This window comes from Protopterus annectens, chromosome 5.part1, assembly GCF_019279795.1.
Source record: "Protopterus annectens isolate FY-2018-M chromosome 5.part1, PAN1.0, whole genome shotgun sequence".
Classification (NCBI taxonomy): Eukaryota; Metazoa; Chordata; order Ceratodontiformes; family Protopteridae; genus Protopterus; species Protopterus annectens.
Window position 1 is genome coordinate 120,777,293 of NC_056736.1, and position 18,218 is coordinate 120,795,510.

Sequence of the window (18,218 nt, forward strand, 5' to 3'; positions counted from 1 at the left end):
TAATGTCTTACAATAAGTTGAAAGTAGTAATCTAGTTATATCTTCTTTCCGTATGCTGTATGAGGAAACAAATTTGAGTCAGTAGCTTCCTGGTGAGGATCAGAAGATCAATTTACTTCTGACGCCTTCATGATGACGTTTTAAGAAAGCTCCGAGCTTTCCAGCTGCGATGGATATCACAGTCTCGAGCTCATCATGAAGATAAAGCTTTCAAAGTTCCAGCGGGAAATAGTAAGTAAAACATTACTTAACTACATATAAGGCAATGTCTCGAGACTCCCTCTATACCAAGAGAGATGAGAAAGAAAGGAAAAAAAAAAACTTGCATACACAACACGAAGCAATGACAGCTATCAAGCAAAGCTTCACCACACTATCAACCAGACTCTCTGGTTAATCTCCGACCAAAGCCCACAGGCACCAAAACATACAATTAACACAAACAACACCACACATGTCTCTACAGTGCTAGAGCACCAAACCAGAGCCTCCAAATAAACACACCAACAACTCAGAAATGACAACAAAGCCTTACCATTACTCCAGCCACACTGCCACTCACATCCTGAGTCAGAAGTACCATCACTAGCACAGCAATTCTGCAACTATACATCAGGCCATCATACAAGATTCCTTTATCAAACAATTAACCATAAATCAACTAAAATACAAATACAGCAATTATAACTAAATAAAAGTTTTCCAACCACTATAAGAACCAAAATCAAGATAAACAAATACGCCCCCTAATGATAAGCACCACTACAAGACATCTGGAAGCATAGATATCCAAGACAGGAGAATCTCTGCATCCATGGGAATCAAGCCAATAAACATTAAGATAATTAATCTTAAGCAAATAGTACAAATGAAAAAAAAAAACAACAAACAACTATTCTACAAAACAAAATAGACAACTATTTAGTTTACCAATTTACATTATATTAAATATAATACCAAAAGCTCACCTGGATGTCCGGTTTCATTTCCCCAACTGAGTGAATCAAGTGCAAATATGTACTTGTTATGATTCATCTTTTGATATTTTTTTTAGGGTCAAATGTTTTCCAGGTGTTGTTCTCAGCATTCCTTTTGAGACTAGGACTGGCCCACTCCATTTCATCTACTTTTTCCAGTATGTTATTAGATTTTATATAAGTTATTGCATTGTCTAGGTCATCAAAAATTTTAAAACCATCTTGATAAAATATTTTCAGTCTTGCAGGAAAAAGCAAATGGGTTTTTATTTTATTCTTTTTTAGTTGTCTGGCTAAAGGCAAGACAATTTTCCTTTTTGATAATACTGAAGAAGAATAGTCATCATCAAAGCGTATAATATTGTCCTTCAGTTTGATTGGAGATTTTGCCCACGCAGTCTTTAGTACCATTTCCTTATCATGGGCTGATAGGAACATTACAATAACAGATTTAGTGTAATTACTCTTGGTGTTTTTAGATGTCACCATTGATCTATGGGCTCTTTCAATACCATATGAAAGAGCCTCTGGCAGTTCAAGTACTTCAGGCAACCAGGAAGATAAACATTTTTCCATATTATTTCCCTCTATGTTATCCGGTAAGCCAAAAATTCTCACATTATTTCTACGGGACCTTTTCTCAAGGTCATCAAACTTTGTCTGAAGAAGAGAATTTTGCTTTAACAGGAACTCAACATTATGTTCACTCTCCTGAATTCTGTTATCCATATCACTTAATGCAGTTTCCATTCCTGAAATCTGCTTCCTCTGTTACAATAAATCTTCATGTAGAATGTCCATTTGGTGAGAACACTTTTCTTTGAAATTATCAATTTTTATATCCATTTTGTCTATCTTGACACTTAGTTCCTGAATAGTAGTTAGTAATGACTGTAGTTCTTTTTTTATAATTGTATCTTGATGAGAAGATTTAGTGAAGCTCATCCTGTTCTTTTACTGTAGTACTTCCAAGTGTAACTTTGACAGGAAAACTTAAAATCTACTTGAAATTTTTTATATACTACCCTAATATATATTTTAAAGAATTAATTAAAATAAAAAAAACTATTATTAGGGAAGTTTATATCAATATTTCCTGTCAATAAAGTTCTGTAAAGGCAGAGCTGATAAGAAAAGCTGCTACTCTGTGCTCATCTTGGCCACGCCCCCCTAGAAATGCACTTGTGAGAGAGTTACATAACTCTAAATGACATACGGCCAGAAATGTTACTTATTAAAGCCAATAATTTCAATATATGTTATAGCAGTACTGGTACAAGTTGTTCAAATGTTGTTATATTGACCACCAAATCCAATTTGCAAATAATGTGTGCATCTGATTTTATAATAGTTGAAGGGACATTTCCTATAAGTACCTGTGAATGTAAACAGGTTTATATAGTGCATTGCAGTTTACTAGGTGGTACAGAGGGTAAAAATAATACCTGTAGTATATGGTATTTTGAATTCAAAAACTGAATGTAATTACAACCATTTTGGACCTCTGTAATACATCTGTGTACACAATTTTCTTTGATATTGCAAACTAAAATGGTGTTATGTGATTTTAAAAAGGGAGCTATTAACAGTATAACTCAAAATTTTCTTATATGGATGGAGAAGGGATGTTTGGTTCCACTTATGCCAAATCATTTGGTGCCAAATACAGAAATAACATCTTACCAGTCAATTTGGCAATGACGTTGATTTCGCTATGCTCTGTAAGCAAATTGCAGCACTGGCATTTCTACACCCTAATGATGTTCTGCCTACTTTCCTTCAAATTGAACAAGAACAAGACATGCCTGAAGCTGGAAAACCATTGTGTGATTTCTTTAAGCATAATTATTTAACAGGTAGACCTTGGCGTTACAGTATTTGTAATGCCACCTCTGAGAAAAATCATCTTTTGTTTGAACTGACCTTTTGGAAACAGTATGAAACTTACACTTCGGAACACCCTAGAAGTCAAAACAGTGTAGAGGGCTGGCACAGAAGACAACAAAGTTTGCTTGGAAAACAGTTTATATCTCTCTGACATTTTGCATGCAGTACAACTTGAACAAAATCATGGGGAAGATTTAAAAAGCAGGGTGCTTAGCTGTTTGCCTGCATCACCTAAAAGCATCAGTTGCTGGATATGGGGGCAATATTCTTACGTTTGTTGTCCAAATGTGATCAGTTCACAGCAAGAGGGATTGTCCAACTTGTGGCACAGCACTGTTCATTTTGAGTTCATTTTAAGTTACTGACTAGATATATTACTGCATGATACTTGCCAACTGTTGTTGTTGTTTTGTCTTTTGGCTTATCCCAGTTAGGGGTCACCACAGCGGAACTCCGGTCCGCTAATATTTGGTAGTGGATTTTTATGTGCTGAGTTACCAGCCCTGATGCACAACCTTCAACGCCCATTCACGCATGCCTCCACACAGAAGACGCTCTAGCTGAGAATCAAATGCGACAACGTCTTGCTGTGAGGTGACAACGCTACCGCAGCACCACTATCGTGGGCAACTGTTGTATGGACTGCAAACTAATGTATATGTATGGAATTATTTGTCTGCATCGGTATAGTACATGTATTTCATTATGTTCACTGTGTGTATGGATGCTTATGTTTTGTTAATGCACAACAGGACTTTGGGTATTTGTTTTAATCCTTTTTATGTACATCAGGAGGTGTTTGTTACACGGACATATGAAAACGTAAAAAAAAAAAAGTGAATGCACATGTGATGCACGGACGGTGAAACTCTTCTGCTATGTCTTTAATATTTTTGACATCTACATTGAAACGTGATTTGTCGAGGATATAATTCAAAGTTCTGACCACAAATTATTTCAAACATTGAGCATTATATTCAGTTTTCTAGCTCGAAATGTAACTGTTTGTTAACATTTTAATAGCAAACTGTCATAAAATACATATAATAATGGAACTACTTGTCCTGCTTGTGTTAGTGATTCTTCTTTGTGGCATTCAAATGGTATCAAACAATGCTTAACAACTTGAGACATTTTATTACTTATTTATCTTATAAAGACCTTTTTACCAAGGATTCTACTGAGCATTTCTCACAGTTAAATACAGAGGCATTTCCATTCTTGTAGATTCAGGACTTAAAGAAAGAATCTTAAACAATTTATCTCCAAGTAACCTTTTATTTAAATATACAGGCATTTATATTCTTATAGTGTTGAGACTTAAAGTAAGTGCTTGTTGCAATGTGAACTGGTGACCCACTCTATTCAATAGATGGACTGCTCTTGTTACAATCTGAGTGCTGCAGGACTCTTAGCAACACAGTATCCCTCTCTGAGCAATATAGTATCCTTCATAAGCCACAGTAATAATTGTTCAGTTATATTCCCCACATACGTTTAGGTATAAAATAATATAAAACACCTTTTCAGAGGTGAATACTTAAAAATGTTTCTGTATTTTCTATGACCATTGCCCTAATAGGACTATAAATGATTCACCAATTGTTTTTGGAACATGACATGAGGCGGACTAGCCCTGCACTGCTCAGCTGCACTCTGCGTGGCTTCCCTCTCCATCATGCCTTCATTTCCACCCACCCCAATATAATCAATTTATGGTTTTCTAGACATTCCTACATTCCTGCAAACCTCAAACCTCAAACAAACCTATGAATCTCTAACAAGTTTTCCATCCACTTCCTGTCAGTATAATTCATATTGATATCAACACGAGTTCTCACATTTATCCATATTCCTCTCAGTAAATAAGGAATTCTGGCAAGTATTTAATCCCATATTATTCCATTAACCCACAGTAATTAGTTCTTTTATTAGCAGACCCTGATTTCAACAAGACATTTGTCCTTTTACCCCTCTTCTAGATACAGCTATTAATGTTGCTTGCACCTGCTCATCACCTGCAGCCACTCATCACTTTTTTCATCATGCATTCTCTTTACTATCTTAATCACTCCTATGCATATGGCATTCCTGAGCCCACCTTATTTTTAACCATTCTATCCCTACCTTCCTCATTTCACCTACTAGATAATATCCCAGTCAGTAATACACCCTACACATCTGCTCCCTTAAGCCCAACATTTATCCCTGTTCAAATCCCATTTAGCATGCATCATTATATAAATTGTTTTATCTATATTACCAACAAAATCTCATACAAATAGTCCACAACATGTAAAAACCTCTTCTCTGTTAAAAATTCTTTAAAAAATTGCAAAACTATCTATGACAAAAGCTTGTTGATCTTCGGTGTAACCTACACCCTCCCATACAAACAAATTACAATAAAATACCAATGGGTCTATATTAGAAGCATGAACATGTTTCTGAGCGAATACGGAAACAGTGACACATATTCATTGAATTGCATTTACAATTATGATGTAAATTACTTTTTTTTTTTTTTTTTTTAGCAAACGTATGCGTAAGTTTTTTCCTTAGGGAAAAATTTGCTTACAAAGCCGTTCGCTATTGTTAGATTTCATGCATTATGTGTCGGCTTTTATGTAGTCACACATATGCAGTTTCAGACTTATAATATAGATCCAATACCAGTACCTACAGGTACCTAAACACAATTACAACAATAACACATTAAGGTACAACAACCTCATAATAAGTAACATTACTCAACTTAGTGTCAGTAACAAATGGACCTCTCTAGAAGCAAGAATTACCAATGAAATTTCGCATATTCTAGCCATCACTGGATCCTAGCTAAAGGATAACTGTTGCCTTTCAACCTACAGGAAAACTATAGTATTCTATATGATGATAAACCAGGAAAAAGATCTGGTGGAGGAGGTATGTTACTAATAAAAATCACTCTGATTTAGAACTTATTTCCTTCTCAAATGCAAATCAAACAAATGACAAAGCCACCAAATGGATTCTAGCTAATATGTCCTTAGGCCAGCATGCTCTCCTCAACATTGCTATTAGATACATTCCATCCCACCCTCATCCTCTTCTGTAAAGAATACCCTTTCTGAAATATTTTCCAATGGCTGCAATAGAAATACCATTTGTTTATGTGACTTTAATGCAGATGTACCAGAAAATGAGTCTAATAAAATAGATAAAGCTCTACAACTATTTGGCTTAGAGCAATTAGTAAAACATCCTGACAACCATAACACACTGGATCTAATATTCTCAATTATAGAACACTGTACCTAACAATATCAATACTACCTAACTCCTTTAGTGACCAACTACCAGTACCCTCAGTATGGTCATTTAAAAACACCTAAATGACATCCCCAAATATTTATCGGATGACCTTTTACTGATCAAGTGCTCACACTCCAGCAAAACTCAGTCTTATTGACTGGTCACCTTTATACCTCATTCCTGATTCCAAAGTAACATTGCATTACTTTATAAATACCCCCCAACTAAACAGAAGAACCAGTTCCCTGTTTAACACAAAAGACTTAGGGGACAGAGTTGCCTGACATTAACACAATGCATCAAGGATCTCATGAAACAAAAATACCTAGCATGAAAAACTTGGAAACATAGTCATGATGATGTAAGTCTCCACCAAAATTAGCTTAGACTAAGGAAACAAACCACAATACCAACAAGTGTTAACCCCTAGGACAAACTAGTGTCTGCTTTATCTATTCCCAAAAATTAATGATTATATCTACAACATCCTTGACTTGCTCATTGCTAACATGGGTGACCGTTGCTTTACACCAATAGTCAGCTCCTCCCTGGTTAGATCCGACCACAAACTAATCACCTTGGAAATCCACATCCTTCCCACCCCCTGCAAAGGTAACCACCATGAAAACTTCTCCAAAGCTAACCTTGGGTTCCTAAAAACAGAGGTGGCTAACTTCACGGCACTCAGACAAATGGAGAATAGTTGCATGACCACTGAATCATACACCAATGCACTGTATGAACCCATACACAAATGTAAGGATCTCACCATGCCCAATAGAACCAAGACACTCTCCTCCAAAAAAAGGAAGCCAATCTGGTGGTCCCCTGGCATAAACAAACCCTATAATAGAAGGAGGAAACTGATGCAGAATAAGGTGAAGTCCCAAAACTGGAAAAACTCCCTTATCAGCCTCAACAAAAAGTTGAGATCCCTTATCAAATCCTCCAAAGGTAGCTATGAAAACAGAATTGCAGCAGATAGTAAAGACAACCACAAGGCTTTCTATAGTTATGTAAAGAATCTCCATAGCAATACCCAGATTTGCTCTGAGCTACTGCGCAATTGTACTTCCTATACTGAGACAACAGATATTGCCAATATACTGGCCGACAGATTCAGTGCCAACTTTACCCCTCCGCCCCCAAAGGACCAATCGCAATACCAGTAGATTGCCAGGCACCCAGTATTACTGCTGCACATGTTAAAACAGAACTGTCCAAGACCAAGAATGCAGCATATATGGGACCTGACAATATCCCTGGCTGTGTTTTACATGAACTACAGAGTGAACTGGTGCATCACCTGTGTGCCCTGTTCAGTCACAGCCTCACCTCAGGCTTTGTCCCTGCCTAATGAGCCTCAACAAAAAGTCACCACAGACAACCTTCTCCTCCTACCAATAAACACTAATATATGTGAGAGATACAATTATACAGCCAAACTGGAGGCAATGCTCTCTCAACCCAAGACTGGAACTGACAGTCAAGAGGAAAAGGAAAATACTTGCAACACACCACCAATCTCAAATAGACCTACTAAATCAATACCGGCAAATAACACACATAAATACACGAAAACATACTTGGGGGCTCTAAATAAAAATCTGCAAAAGCAACAGAAACCTCCAAAGCAGACACCCAAGCAACCTCCACACCTCATCACAAACCATGAAACACATACTTCACATAATAAGTGTGCCATGCAATCACAGCCCTTAAGGCAAAATAACATACCCAACACACTAGTAATAGGTGACTCTATAGTCAGGCACACTGATGTTCCACTAACTAGTCTGAACAAGGAGAAGGTTACAGTTAGCTGCCTATCGGGTGCCAGGATCTGCCACATAGCACAAGCACTCAGGTTGCTCCAGAACAAGTACAAATATGACTCTGTCATTGTCCATGTTGGTGTGGATGACCTGAGACATACCTCCCTGGACTACATAAAAAGAGACATAGAAGAGCTCTCTGATCAAGTAGCCCTGGCCAGTATGACCCTGACCCTGAGTAGCATCCTGCCCTCACCAAGAATGATGCCACAGTATAAAGAAAAAATTATCAATTTCAACATTTGGCTAAGTTTCTGGTGTCATTCAAAGGGGATCCAGTATCTGTCCACCTGGGATGACATGCTCAACAAGCCACATTGCTTCACAAGAGATGGCTTGCACCTGTCACCCTTAGGCTTTCGAATACTGGCCAAGGCTTTTGCCACCCCCATAGTGCCTTTTTTAGGCAAGGCTCAAAAGACAAACACACCACCATAAATAGCACAAGTAACCAAAAACTAAGGGTAATGCTACTCAATGCCAGAAGTCTAAACCTCAAAATGCATTCACTCAAGGCACTCCTCACTATGGAGAACATCGATATTTGTGCAGTAACAGAAACCTGGTTTAAGGCTCCAAAGAGCACTCCAGGACTACCATGCTATAACTCATATCATACGTTTTGGCCACAGAACCTGGACTGAAACACAAAAGGCGGGGGTGTATCCATATTCATCAAGGATACCCACACCTCCAGGTTAGTTGCACAGCACAATGCCTCAGAGATCATCCATGTGCAACTAACAATGGGCAAAACTGCAATTCAAATTGTAGCTTACTACAGATCACCCACCATGACCCAGGACCCCCATTCTGCATTTCTGGAGTCACTGGAAAATATGAAGGTCCTACCAAATGCCCTAATATTGGGTGATTTCAATTACCCAAACATTAACTGGGAGAGCTACTCAAGTACTAACTCCCTTGCCCAACACTTCCTAGAATTTATAAACTCGAATGCCCTGGATCAACTGGTCAACAACCCCACCAGAGGTGACAACATATTGGACCTGGTCATCACCAACATGGGTGACTGGTGTTCTAGACTGGAGGTCAACATCTTGCTGGTTAGAACAGATTATAGACTAATCACTCTGGATATCCACATTCCGCCCCCACCCTCAATCAAGGAAACCAAGGTCAAAAACTTTTCAAAAGCAAACTTCACATTACTTAAGACCGAGGTGGAAAACTTCACAGCCCCCAATGCTAAAGGACAACGCTGTCCAAACTGCTGAATACCTTACAAATGCACTCTATGAGCACCTGCAAGAATAAATGGATCGTGCTATCCCAAGCAAAACCAAGACTCACTCCTCCATGAAAATGAAACCAGTCTGGTGGACCCCTGCCATAAACAAGCTATACAACAGAAGGAGGAAACTAGTACAGAAAAGAGTAAAATCCCAAGAAGGAAAGACATCCCTGATCAGTATCAGCAAGAAACTATGATCCCTCATAAAATCGTCCAAGGCTAGCTTCCAAAGAAAAATTGTCAAGGACTCCAAAGATAACCACAAAGTTTTCTTTAGCTATGTCAAGAACCTAAGTGGAAACTCTCAGATATGCTCTGAGTTAGTGCAGAATGGCACAAAATACACTGAACAGACTGATATTTCCAACATTCTGGCAGACAGGTTTAGTGTAAACTTCACCCCCCTCTCACCCCTTAAAGGGGTGATACCCATACCAGAAGAATGTACAGCCCCAGCAATCACTGACACACAGGTTAAAATAGCCCTGTCCAAAGCCAAAAACACAGCTTCAATGGGACCAGATGGTGTCCCAGGCTGTGTCTTACATGAACTCCAAAAGTAACTAACCCCTCACCTAAACACACTGTTCAAACTCAGCCTCTCTACAGGCTACATACCCATAGAGTGGCACACAGCAACAGTTATTCCTCTCTAAAAAGGTGGAGCCACAATGGGCCCTAGGAACTATCGCCCTATAAACCTGACTAGCCTGGTCTGCAAGGCTATGGAGTGCACCATCATGGAACTCATTCACAGAGACAATGGGAACCTCCAAATATTGGACCCTACCCAGTTTGGCTTTGTCAAGGGCAGATCATGCCTCCTAAACCTGGTGGACTTCTTTGAGACAGTTACCAAGGCTTTAGATGAGGGAAAGGAGGTCCACACAGCCTACCTAGACTTCACAAAGGTTTTCAACACCATTCCCCATTCTGGTATTATAGACAAGCTCACCAGCCTGTACATAAACCCCTATGTCACGAGGTGGGTTGCCAATTGTCTCATGGATAAAACCCAAATGGTGAGAGTTGCAGGCTCTAGGTCTGACTCTAAACCGGTTACAAGTGGTGTCCCCCAGGGCTCAGTCCTGGGACCATCCTGTTTGGTATATACTTCTCAGAGGTACAGGCAAGCACAGGAGGACTATGGCTGACCAAGTTCACAGACGACTGCAAACTGGGGCCATAACTGACTCTCCGGCTGATACAGACATCCTCCAGAAGGGTCTCACTGAGATGGATACCTGGTGTCAAAATCATGGCCTCAAGCTAAATGCCAAAAAGTGCATAGTCATCCCCTTTGGAAAAAACAAAGTACCCACGAACTACCACATACGTGGTAGTCCCCTAAATACAGAAAATGTAATTAGGGATCTGGGGACCCAAGTAGATAGTAATCTCTCCTTTGATAATCATATTGCCAAGGTGGTTAGAAAATCCTTCTATGTGGACCACCTAATCACAAAAGGGTTCACATCTAGAACAAAAGAGGTTATTGTGCCCCTCTACTCATCACTAATCAGACCCATCATAGAGTATAATGCCCCATTTGGGATGTACCTTACAAGACAACTGCAACAGCTGGAAAGACCACAGAAGTACCTCACTAAGAGGATTACTGGCCTCAAACAGATGCCCTATGCAGCCCGACTGAAGAATCTCCAGCTGTGCCCGGTTACATACTGCTTACTCAGAGGTGATCTCTGACTGACATACAAGGCCATGTCCAACCCAGAATTGATGGACATGCTCCAGCTAAAAAAAACAAATCCACAAGAGCCATACGATCTAGGGATCTACACCTCACCACAACGATAAATAGGATGTGCTGTAGGGATAGATTCCTGTCCCAGAGACTCCCCATGCTTTGGAACAGGATTCCAATCTACATTAGGCAGAGCCCCACACTAACACTCTTCAAGAGAAACCTTGACGAGTGGATGGGAAACAAAAAATTTACCCCGGGGATCACTGCAGTGGCTCTGGTGGACAGAGGCACAGGGAACTAATCTAAGGGGAGGCAAAAGCCAACACATTCTAGCTAGCCTTACAGATGCCCTTGGGCAGATAGCCTAGTACTTACCTATGAACCTATGAACCTATGAACCTATAATGGTGCACTGCTACAATCATCCCTCTCCAGAAAGGAGGAGCAACTACAGACCCTGGGGAACTATCGCCCCATTAGCCTGATGAGTCTGATATTCAAAGCTATAGAATGCGTCATCATGGACCTAATAAACAAGGATATAGGGAATCTCCAAACTCTGGATCCCACACAGTTTGGTTTTGTGAAGGGTAGATCATGCCTGCTCAACTTGGTCGACTTCTTTGAGTCAGTCACCAGAGCTGTGGATGAAGGCAAGGTGGTTCATACAGCCTACCTTGATCTGGCCAAGGCCTTTGATACCATTCCTCACTCAGGAATAATAGAAAAACTCACTAAGCTAGGCATCAACTCCTATATCACTAGATGGGTTGCAAACTGGGTCACAGGTAGAACCCACAGTGTGAAAGTAGCTGACTCAAAGTGAGACTGCCGACTAGTCATAAGTGGAGTCTCACAGGGTTCAGTCCTGGGTCCTCCCCTGTTTGGTATCTACTTTTCTGAAGTCCAGGCCAACAAGAAAGGACTTTGGATGACAAAGTCTGCAGACGATTGCAAGTTGGGAGCTATTATTAACTCCCCAAGTGATGTTGACATCCTACAGAATGGCCTCACTGAGACCAATGACTGGTGTCAGAACCATGGCCTTAAGCTCAATACCAAAAAATGTGTCATCATCCCTTTGGGAAAAACCCATTTCCCATGAATTACCACATTGATGGTAGTCCACTGAACACAGAAGGTGTTATAAGAGATCTGGGAACACAGGTTGACAACAACCTCTCTTTTGATCACCACATTACCATTGTGATCAGAAAGTCCTTCTATGTGACACATCTCATTACTAAGGGTTTTGCATCCAGGAAGAAAGAGGTCATTGTCTCCCTCTACTCTTCACTCATTAGGCCAGCCATCGAGTACAATGCCCCATTTGGCATGTACCTCACTAGACACCTGCAACAACCGGAGCGGCTACAGAAGTACCTCACAAAGAGGATCCTAGGCCTTAAACACTTGTCGTATATGGACAGACTCAAAAAACTCCAACTATTCTCTGTCTCATATCGCCTACTTAGAGGTGATCTCTGCTTGACTTACAAAGCCATGTCTGACCCAGCTCTATTAGAAATGCTACATCTAAAGAAATCCCAATCCCTCCACATCATACTCTCCAGAGACCTCAACCTCATTACAACAATCAACGGAACGTACTGAAGGGACAGGTTCATAACCCAGAGACTGTCCATGCTATGGAATAGGCTTTCCATACATGTCAAGCAGAGCACCTCGCTGACCCTTTTCAAGAGAAATCTTGATGATTAGATGGGAAATAGAAAATTCACCCTGGGGATAACTCCAGTGGCTCTACTCGACAGAGGCACTGGGAATGAAGGTCTGGTGGCATAATGCAAGGGTAATCCTATGGCTAGGCTTGTAAAGGCCTCAGGGCCATCAGCCTAGAACACACCTATGAACCTATGAACAATGAACCACAAACTTCCATCTAAGAAATCACATTTTTTGAGTCCAAAAAGTAATACCTCAAAATCTTCACAAAATGAAAACCATAAAAGAAACCAAAGTTATGCTTAAAAATCTTAAACAATGTTCCACTAAACATTCCAAGCTTTTCCCTTCTTTTCTGATAACTCAGCAAACTACATAACTAAACCTATTGCATGCATATACAATTTATCACTTACTACAGGCATACTACCACCTACTTTAAAACATGGTATCATTATTCCACTCCCAAAAGTACCTGTTCCAAAATCCCCTAAAGATTGGTGATCTATCTCTACTCTATGCTGCCCCCTATGTAAAATATTTGAAAAATTACTATACAAAATACTTTTCAAACATATTAAAAGCTATGGTCTCCTATCAGACAAATGCAGCTTCAGAAATAACATTTAGCACCTTCATAGCTTACATCTCTGCTACACACTCTATCTACTGCAACACAAATGAAGGCCTCATTACTGCAGGCATATCTGAAGATATGAACAGAGAATATAAAACAGTTGATCATAACCTTCTCATAAACGAAGTCACCTTGCTAAACTTGGTAAGTGTGCTATTACATGTTATTAAAGTTATCTAGAAAACAGAGCTTATTAAGTTCATGCAGATAATATTGTGTCCTCACTGGGTGTCCTTAACATAAGGGTTCCACAAGGATTGATACTAGTCCCCCCTTCTCTTTTCTCTTTTCCTTGTTTATCAATGACCTCCCAAATTATCTTTTCTCCTTAAACCTTGTATTCCATGCAGGTGACATACTCCTACTAGAAAGAAATACCCACTCAATTTGCAAACCTAATTACAACGATCCTTCTTCAAACTCTGTAAGTGAACCAAATCTAATAAACTTTTATTAAACCATAAGAAATGTAATGCTCCTTCCATTTGAATTGCCCACAAATACCCACATTCATTGTCTTTGACTCTAATAACAACTAACAACTCCATTCCCCTACTGACTAAATATAAATATCTCAGACTTATTCTAGACTATTCTCTTAGCCTTTCCAACCATACTGATCTCATTATCCGAAACTTAAGATTTGTTATAGAATCACACATTTGCTGTCCCCTGTTGCTAGACTCACTATAGTTAAAAATGTACTATTCCTCAAACTTGAATACCTCCTTTCTCTACTAACCTGACATTCTTCACAAATTCTAGGAAACTTCAAACCACAGTAAACATAATATGTAGATTTGCCCTTCTGGCATGCAACAATACTCAGTGCTACCTTCTTCTACAAAAATTAGATTGGATCTTAGTAAATGAAAAATCCTCTTTTTACTCAGTTCACTGATACGTAAAATATTACATGATAGTTCCCCACATTAAAAACACTACTTCTCATTAAAGAACCAAATTAGTCTTTCAGAAATTTGCAGCCTAATCACATTTCCCTTCAATGACCTCACTTTAAAGCTGAAGTTGAAGAAAAAACATTTTCAAGACTTGGCCCTGCCATATGGGGCATTCTCCCCTCTGAAGTTAGGGCCAATGCCTCATTAACAAATTTCAAAATTGTATTTGGTGAGCAGTTTCATAAAGGCACTGCATGTCAGTCTTTCATGTTCACTCTGCTGTTTCCTGGTCAGACTGTATAATCCTACTCTCTTGAATATTTTATATATATATATATATATATATATATATATATATATATATATATATATGTGTGTGTGTGTGTGTGTGTGTGTGTATGTATGTATACATACTTCCCACTCTCTCTCTCTCTCTATAGATATATATATATATATGTGTGTGTGTGTGTGTGTATATGAATATGTATCTGTCACTGGACTCCTGCGTGTTTCACTTATTGACTTTGTATATGTATAACTGTATTTTGTTTGTGTATCATGTTCTTTTGCCCATCTGAGCCTGAGTCTTGGCTGGAAAGGATCTTTTGGGCCAGTCTATCTCCCAGACTAACAAATAGTAATTAATTAATTAATTAATTAATTAATTAAAATATAGTGAGTTGCTAAGTATTACTTGATGCCTTTTGAACTTCTCAAAGAAGAAGAGAGTTAACAGTGACAGGTAACCTAGATATATTATTGTTGTATGAATTTTAAAATTGCTACAATAAAGAAGTGCTGATATGCTGCATAGACAAAGGAGATGATTTTTTTGTTGTTGAAGTCTGAGCTATAACAAAGTACTCCTTAAGGAGTGACAATCTGTAATTTTCAGACTTGGATGCCTTCAGTAATATTCCTGTCTTTGTTCAACGATGTATGGGAGCTAGCACATGTTAAACGGGAAGAATAGGCAAGGGTCATTAGATGCCAAGATCAATAGGAGATTATTAATACAGACCTTTAACAGGTACATTAGAACTCCAGATTTCCGTCTTGCAGTAACTACCCAATAGCTAAGGGAGTTCAAGAGGAATCAAATGGACGCTGGAAATGTAATCATAACATTAATGTCCATTAGCTGTTTTCTACATAAAAGTAATAGGCTCGTGTACAGACTTAAAATGACATGTAACTGTCTGTCATTTACTTTTGAAATGTAACAGAAAATTATAGCTCTCTTTAAGTTTGTATTTTTGAGTTTCACTTAACCATTTTGTTTCTTGGCACACAGTCCTCAGTTCTGCTGATAACTACATAAACAGGATGTCCTTGCAAATTAAATGAAAAATAGTTCTGGACATCTTCCTCCCTCAGGGAGTTGTATTAATACTGGCAAAATGCTTGAGTGGAAACACACAGGAATGCAACACAGCTTGTACTTTGAAAGTTATCCCACTGCCGGAGCACTTTAGCCTTGACATTTCCAAAGCAGAAATATGACCATCTGAACACGTTCGCATGATTTTCCTTGAGAAGACCCTGTACTGTCTTTATTGTGCACATTTATATAATTTCTGACTTCAGTCAAACGGTGTATCTGTCCATGTAGAATTAGAAAAGTGCAGCAAGTTGAGAAAATGTCAGTAACTGACATTTAAATCTCTACACCTCTTTTATAAGTGACCACAAGGCATTAGGAAAGTAACACTGAACTCATGTTACCTCAACATTATAATAGTCAATGCCAGACATAAAAAGTATAGGGTCCTGTACATGGCAATCCGCATAGTTATGCTAAAAGAAAATAGTTTACCCTTTATTTGTCCAACCAGAATGGAATTAATTAAATTGTTTATAGATTACACAAACTATACATACCACATGCAAACTTATACAGCACATAAAATGCATACAGTGAAGGGAAACAGTACATTTATTATGAAACAACCAAATATGATACCAGACTGGAAAATGATGAATAGAATCATCTAAGCTAACTTCCTACTGTAGCTGACTTTTTTACCAGATGCAGTAATATTCCCAAAGCTATTCTAGCAGTCTTCTTATTTTCCACAGATGAGATTTGAGATGGTGCACAGCTCAAACAGCAACATGATTTCAGAAATTTCACAGACCATGTAAAATTCTATTTTTATATTCATTCTGCATTTATCTCTTGACTATCACCACCCAAGCATGCAAACACACATACACACACACACACACACACACACACACACACACACACACACACACACACACACACACAAACACACAGGCGCACATGCACAAAACACCATATATGGTAGCAACTGTAGAAAGACTGCATCACTCAAGCAAACCTTTACTGCACATATAACTGTTTCTGAATATTCTATTATTTCAAGTATACCTTCTCGGATATGAAGATATGTAGGTAATAGGTCCTCATAACATCCTAACTCAGATGTTTATGGTAAGAGAACCAATTAATTTCTAATTCAGCTTAAATTAATAAGTTGTGATTCTTTTTTTTTACTTTTACTTTGCCAAATGAGATTTGGTCAAAGAAAACCTAACAAAATGGCATTCATGACAAACAAAATTCAAGTGCTTTATGTGGGAGGGGAAAACACAACACACTGCCCCAAGTGGGGTGAGTTCTGAGGCACCCACCACAACCACTTCATTATAATTAAATCCTTGATTACTTCATCTCGGGAGAAGTTAGACAACAGAGATGTGACAATTTAGCAAAATATTGTTTCAAGTTAGTTTCCACTCAAAAGGCACAATCAGAGATGTGCCTATTATGAAGGCATCTGAATAACATGGTCAGAACTATTAGTTTTTCATGTGACATGATTGTCTTTGGCTCACAGACTGTATGATATGACAGTCATCTGAGAAAATGTGTCATCATCTCTGTTTCATAAATGTTTGCTATATAAAATGTCTCTTCATCAGAAACACAAATCCAATCTGACATTAAATCAGTAAGACCAATTTTTATCATTTCTCTTTGAAATTAACCCACTGTTATTTCATATACACTTCTAACCAATCATTTTAATACAATGTCAGTAGTGACATACAGATCAAGTCACATGTAGTTCACACATATACATATATATATATATATATATATATATATATATATATATATATATAGGTGAATGTTTCTAGCATATTTCCATCTCTTGCTTATTTCATAATGTGTCATGTGATCTGCTTACATGTTATCTATGTTTTATACATTTCTGAGAATTTTAAGTCTGGACTGCTTGCATGCCAGTTGGATTACAGCTAGTCTATGACATAATATATCATGTTTATAAAATGACTCTAGTGTTAGACATCAGCAGAGGGTAAAACTAAGCAACTTAATAGTACTGGTCATTTTCAGGGGGGCATGTTGTGGTCCAAGTCCAAGGCATGTGCACCTCTTCCCACAAGAGTAGATAGAAGGTATCGTAGACATGGGGACTGCAATTCTACTTAGGGATGCTGAAAGAAATGCATAAGAGTATGTAAGAAAACATAAAGACAACTCACTAATGCCAATGCATGTTCAACACTTCCATATTTCAAAAACAAATGCATTCATATTTTACCCCATTTATGAAATAATGACTTGCTAAAAGCGTGGAGCCTCTGAGATGTTTTAGAACAAAACCTTGATACATGTAGTTAGAACTACACAAAGGCTCACCTCTGAAGTCCAGAGGGATGAATCTCTGACTGTAACTCAAGTGTCCTGTGTTTGATTAGTAACAAGAGTGCTGGAAGGGAATGGATATGAGATGGGAGTGAGCAGTCTTCCTCCCTATCCCTATAGAGGTGCAACTTGGACAAATGGATGGGTAATTGGAAGTTCACCCCAGTCTGGCTTTTATATCTCTGATGGACAGAAGATGCCATACCACCTATATAAATCAAATTTGTGGGTTATATCTGGATTGCACAGTCATTAGTCTACTATACACTTATTTTTAACTGTCAGAGTATTATAAACCTAGTCTCACTTGTTTGTATGGTTAATATAGGGATCTATG